This window comes from Panthera uncia, assembly GCF_023721935.1.
Source record: "Panthera uncia isolate 11264 chromosome B3 unlocalized genomic scaffold, Puncia_PCG_1.0 HiC_scaffold_2, whole genome shotgun sequence".
In the NCBI taxonomy this organism is placed as follows: Eukaryota; Metazoa; Chordata; class Mammalia; order Carnivora; family Felidae; genus Panthera; species Panthera uncia.
In genome coordinates, this window is record NW_026057583.1 from 3820475 (window position 1) to 3826334 (window position 5860).

Genomic DNA, 5860 nt, shown 5'->3' on the forward strand with positions numbered 1-5860 from the left:
GCAGACGCTGCTGTCGTCTGGCAGGTGGAGGCTGGGGATCAGGGGGCAGGCCCCACAACAGTGAAGTGTGCGGACCCCAGTGGGGTCCTGTGATCCACGGTCCTATTTGTCCCAAGACAAGACAAAGTGAAGACCACAACATTCCCATCAAGATAAACAGACAAAGTCACGCGTGCGCCCCAGGCGCTACCCCTGAGCACTTCGGTGACGTGTGCCTCTTGCATTGTGGCCAAGAGTCCAGGATGGATTTCGCCGCCCAAGTGAACGGCTTTTCCAGGGCCACCTCGGGGCTGCCTCCTGAGACCCACCGGGGACAGTGCCCAGCGTCCTGAGCGGTGGCAGAATTTCCCGGCAGGCTTGGCAATGTTGAGAGAAGGCAAATACTTTCCCTGTGGCTCATCGTCTGCTCCTCCGAAGCGCGTGGCGTCGCCCCCTCGTGGGGCTGCCTCGGGCTTCTGGAACGTACGGGGAGCCCGCGTCCGCAGGGCTATTCGTTCCCGGACGCACGCGCCGTCCAGGGCGAGGCAGCTGTGGGCAGGACCGAGGGTGCCCGGCGTGAACGGGAGGCGGCCGGCGCTCCCCACGCTCCCCGTGGCTAAACACGTGGTCTGAGTGAGGCCGTTCGAGATGGTTTTCAAACCACGCCGCTCCGTGCGCAGACTCCGATTGGATCCTGGATCCAGGAGACCAAGCGCAGGACACGTGCTGGAGACTCCGGGGGAAGCCTGGGCGCAGCCAGCGTATCAGGGGATGAAGAAGTCCGTGCTCATCTTGTGTGCCGTGGTGACAGTGTTTTGGCTTCAGCAGGGCAATGGCCTTGTTTCCTAGATGTGCAAATCGCAGTGTCTGACTCGAGATCGGCCTGGCTAACTGTGGTTTATCCTCTCCGCAGGGTATTGTCCTGCCCTTCCTCATCTGCTGAACATTTGCATAATGGAAAGTAAAGAACCAGACCAAGGTCCCGTGAAAAAGAAAAAGAAAATGCTCCTGTGACGTTGAGGTCAAGGAAAAGCAAGTGTGATGTGGGGAGAGGTTCAGGTCCTTCAGTGAGGGCAGCGCCCGCTCCCCCGACCTTCGGGGCTGGACGTGGCTTCCTTCCTGCCTCGGACTCTTCTCCTGAACGTGGAGACCCTGTTGCCGCAGAGACAAATTCCGGCGGGTCCTTCCTCCATCCTCTCGTTGGGCAGTTGGTTCGTTTATCTAGTCATTCAAGTACGCTGGTTTGCTGCTGTCTGTGCTGGGTGCTGGGCATGCAGTGATGGTGGAAGCAGTCCCTTCCTCTCTGGAGCTCCTAATCTGTGGGGGAGGCAGGTGTCAGTCCGAAAGCTGCCAGGATGAGTGTAAAAGGACAAGCAAACCAAATGACAAGTGCTATAAAGGAGAGTATGGAAGAGGGGCGGGTGGCTGAGCCAGGAAGACCCAACAAACCGAGTTTGAAGGGAAGAGCGGGGATGTGCAAAGGCCCTGTGGCTCGGCTGGAGGCAACATGGCTGCCGTGAGGGAGGACGGGGGTACCCGAGAGTCGGAGAGGACGGTAGTGGCACAGGTGGGGATGCTTGGTCCGCGGGCTACTTCGGCTTCTGTCTCCCAGGTTTGGCGATTAACTTCAAGTTTGTCTTCTGTTTTGGTCGCTGGCTTGCCCCTACCCCAACTCTCCGTGGTTCTGCACGGCTTCTGAGCGTCGGACACACCCTCCACCTGGCCCCTACTAAGATGTGCGCTCTGTAGCCTCTGTGGTGGGGTCCCCTCGCCCCTTACCAGGCCAGGTTGCTGGGTCTCAACCCGAGGTTCTCATCCGCTGGCACTGTGGTCGTCTGTAGGCTGGGGGAGAGCCGGGCAGCTCCACCTCGGGCCTCGTCTCTACCTTACCCCACCGCCCTGCGTTTTCACTCGGCCTGACTGTTCCATGTAAACGTGACAGGTTCCCCGCAAGGGAGGCTGTCCCCAGAGCTGCAGCCCCAGAGGCAGAGCGTGCCAGCCTCAGCCCATTTCACCGTGGGGTTGGGCTGGAGCCGGGAAGCCGTGGCTTCTCCTCTGTCTCCCTTCCTTCCCGGGCCTATCAAGTGTCCTCTTCCTGTCTGGAAGTTTCCTGGCACACCATCTCCTCGTCCCTGCCCGGGCCCCACACCCCGTGACTACTAGGGGTATCCTCCCCACATTCCAGAACACATTCTGTGGACCTCAATCTATCAGGTTTGGCTTTACATATTTCCACAAATAAGAGAGTATTGGTTTGGGGCGCCTGGGGGGCTCAGTTGGTTGACCTTCCGACTTCGGATCGGGTCACGATCTCGCGGTTCGTGAGTTCGAGCCCTGCGTCGGGCTCTGGGCTGATGGCTCAGAGCCTGGACCCTGCTTCGGATTCTGTGTCTCTCCATCTCTCGGCCCCTCCCCTGCTCATGCTCTGTGTCTCTGTCTCTCAATAATAAATAAACGTTAAAAAATTAAAAAAAAAAAAAAGAGAGAGTATTGGTTTAAGGTCCCCCAAACCACATCCTCTTAATAGCAGCACATTCAGTGAGTAGCAGTGGTTAGGATCAGGCCCCCTCTGGAAGGTTCCTTCTGGACTCCATAGAGCTACTTCCTTTTTGACCAAAGAGCCATCCTGGGCTCGTCCTCACCTAGATGTCTGCCTCTGGAGTCTTCAGTCTGGTGGCACCAGCTCCTGACTCGTGACGGAGCCCGGGAGGGTCTCACAGAGCCTCTGTGTGCCCCTTGGGTGTTCCTGCTCGGGCGTGCAGGCATGCCGACCCATCCCAGGCCGGGCCCTGGATCCCGGCTCTCTGCCCCCCTCTGGTGGTGCCCTGCCATATTGCCCTGCCTGCCCTGGCTTGGCCCTCGCTGGCGGGGCACCAGCGGCCAGCCCCAGCCATTTGGCCCCATGGGAGAGGCGTGAGAGCGGTTAAGACCCCATCAAGGTGGCCCTCGTCGTATGAAACGGTGTTTCCCCGCTAACTTGTTGCCAGGATAAAAATCAGGGAAGGGTAAAAGCCAAATACTCACAGAGTCCCTGGCACCTGCCAGGCCTTTAGTGAACACGTGCGTGTGTTCCGCAGGAGGGCGATGAGGCCGGTGCCGGTGTGGACGGAGCCGAGCCGGGAAATGAGCGTTCCAGGGGCTTGTGTGAGTCAGAACGTGTGTGAGAGGCAGAGCCGGGATACAGGACCACGGCACGGAGCAAAGAGATGACAGGGAGGGCGCGGACTTCTCCTGCTCTTCGTCCCGAAGGAGGCAGGACGGCAGAATGTCACAGGCTTCCTTCCGACAGGGCGGCCTCCTCCAGCTCGCCCCTCCCTCCACCTGCCCCACGAACAGAAATCCGCATCCCTCCAGGCCGGCGAGCTTGGCCAGCGAACAGTCACGGCTGTGCTTTCCTGTGTGGGTCCCACGTCCCGAGTCATACCGTCCCAGGGCTTCGGTGGGACGCCACCTTGTCCCTCATCCAAGTGTTTTGACTTTTTACCATCTGTTTGCTAGTGAGAACTGGACTTAATGAGGCAGATCTGGACTTCAATCCTGACTCTGCCTTTTACCAGCTATGGGAGCCTGGGACGCTTCCCCCGACCTCCGAGCACTTCGGTTCGACATCTGTGCAAATGGAAATCATGAGCGTGTCGCTCACGTGCTGTTGTGGGGATCAAATGAGATAAAATATACCAAGGGCTTAGCACAGCTCCGGGCACATAGTAAGGGCCCGGTAAACGGTAGAAGGTAGTGTTAGAATAAAGACCACTTCTCTCTCTCTCTCTCTCTCTCTCTTGAGCTTTAGTTGTGTTTTTGTTTTTTTGTTTTGTTTTGTTTTTCCGGTCATATTTGCACGAATTGCATAGATTTGAACCCATAACCACTCCTTTTTCTTAAGTTATTTATTTATTTTGAGAGAGACAGGGTGCACACACAAGCAGGGGAGAGGCACAGAGAGAGAGGAGAGAGAATCCCAAGCAGGTTCTACGCAGTCAACACAGAGCCCAACGTGGGGCTCAGTCTCATGAAGTGTGAGATCATGACCTGAGCTGAAATCAAAGAGTTGGAGGCTTCACCGACTGAGCCACCCAGGTTCCCTGAATCCATAATCACTTCTAATGTAAATATGTTTTTGCAATCAACTTTCTCCCTTTACATTTAGTTTGGTTATATTTCGCTTCTAAAAGATTAACATCTCTGCTGTTAATTCTGTTCGTGTTTTCTTTGGTTACTTGAAACCTGAGAAAATTCAGGGCACCTGGGTGGCTCAGTCAGCTGAGCATCCAACTCTGGATTCTGGCTCAGGTCACGATCCCAGGGTCCTGGAATCCATACCCCGGTTCGGGCTCCAGGCTGAGCACGGAGTCTGCTTAAGATTCTCTCTCTCTCTTTTTCTGAAATTAAAATTAAATAAAGCCTGAGAAAATTCTCATTCCTCCACATGTCTGAGACATCACTCTTTTTTTAAATAAGTTTATTTATTTATTTTGAGATAGAGATAGAGAGAGAGAGAGAACAAGCTGAGGAGGGACAGAGAGAGAGGGGACAGAGAATCTGAAGCAGGCTCCGAGCTGTCAGCACAGAGCCTGATGCTGGGCTCAAACTCACGAACTGTGAGATCATGACCTGAGCTGAAGTCGGATGCTTAACCGGCTGAGCCACCCAAGCACCCCCATCCCTCTTTTATACTCCTTGTCGTGATAAATCGATATATAAGTGAGCAGTCAGTGAGTGGGGCTGGGAAATACATGAGCTGGTTTCCCCAGACGTATCATGGGGGCCTCCCCTGCCAAGGAGGCGACGGAGATTGATAATGGAGAGGAGGCCCTGGGGCAGGTTTCCAGCTCAGCACTAGAGACATTTGGGGGCCAGATGACTCTTTGTTGCGGTGGGGGGGGGAGCATCTATCCTATTCATGGTAGGATGGCCTCTGCCCACTAGATGCCAGTAGATCCCTCAGTTGCGCCAAGCAAAAATGTCTCCAGACATTGTCAAATGTTCCCTGGGCGGCCAAATCACCCTGGATGGGACCCGGCCAGGCTGACTGTTGCCCGGAGGCCTCAGTCTTAACGTGGCAGTGCCTCAGGGCACCCAGGTTATCACAACCATAAAATCAGCTGGATGCAGCAGTTGACGGAGCAGAAGGCCTGCTGTGGGCACAGGTGAGTGATGGGGCCGCGGTCAGACTGAGGGAGGATCTCATCGAACATTGCTCGTTAGAAAGTAAATATTGATCTTTTGGGGCAAACTGCTTTCAGGAATTTTTCCCGGTGGTCAGTTTGTTCAGGTGATGCCGATCCTGAAGACGGCTGCCTCGGGAGGTCTAGAAACACAGTGAACCAGGCAGAGGCAGGCCTGGCTGGGGTGGAATGTGGTCTCTGAAGACAGGCTCCCCCCTCCGCCCCTGCCCGCCGCCTGCTTGCTCTCCCCTCCCACTACATGTGGTTTCAGCCATGTCCTGTCGTCCAACACTCTCCACTCTACCTCCAACGGTGACCATTAACCAGACTCGTCCTTTGGAGAATGAGCTCCCTGCCTCCTCTTTCTCCAGCTTAGGCCATGCTCTCTGGATGCCCAGGGCCTCGGGACCATAGCCCATTCCCACGGCTGCTGGTCCCACGCTGGACCTCGGAAGAAAGGTGGAAAGTCACAGTTCAGTGTTGGAGATTCTTGAACCGGTCCCAGCCCCAGGGTTCCCGACTCAGTGAGTCTGGGGTGAGGTCAGGGGATTTGCGTTCCTAACGACTCCCCAGACACTCCACTTTCTTTGATAACCACTACCTGAGAAACGCGAAGAACACGACGAAACTGGGGACAGTCGGGTGATGCGCCAAGCTGGGCGGAAGATCTGGCCCAGGAGGCCCAGTCCTCTCTGGCCTGAGGGCGCTGCAGGGCC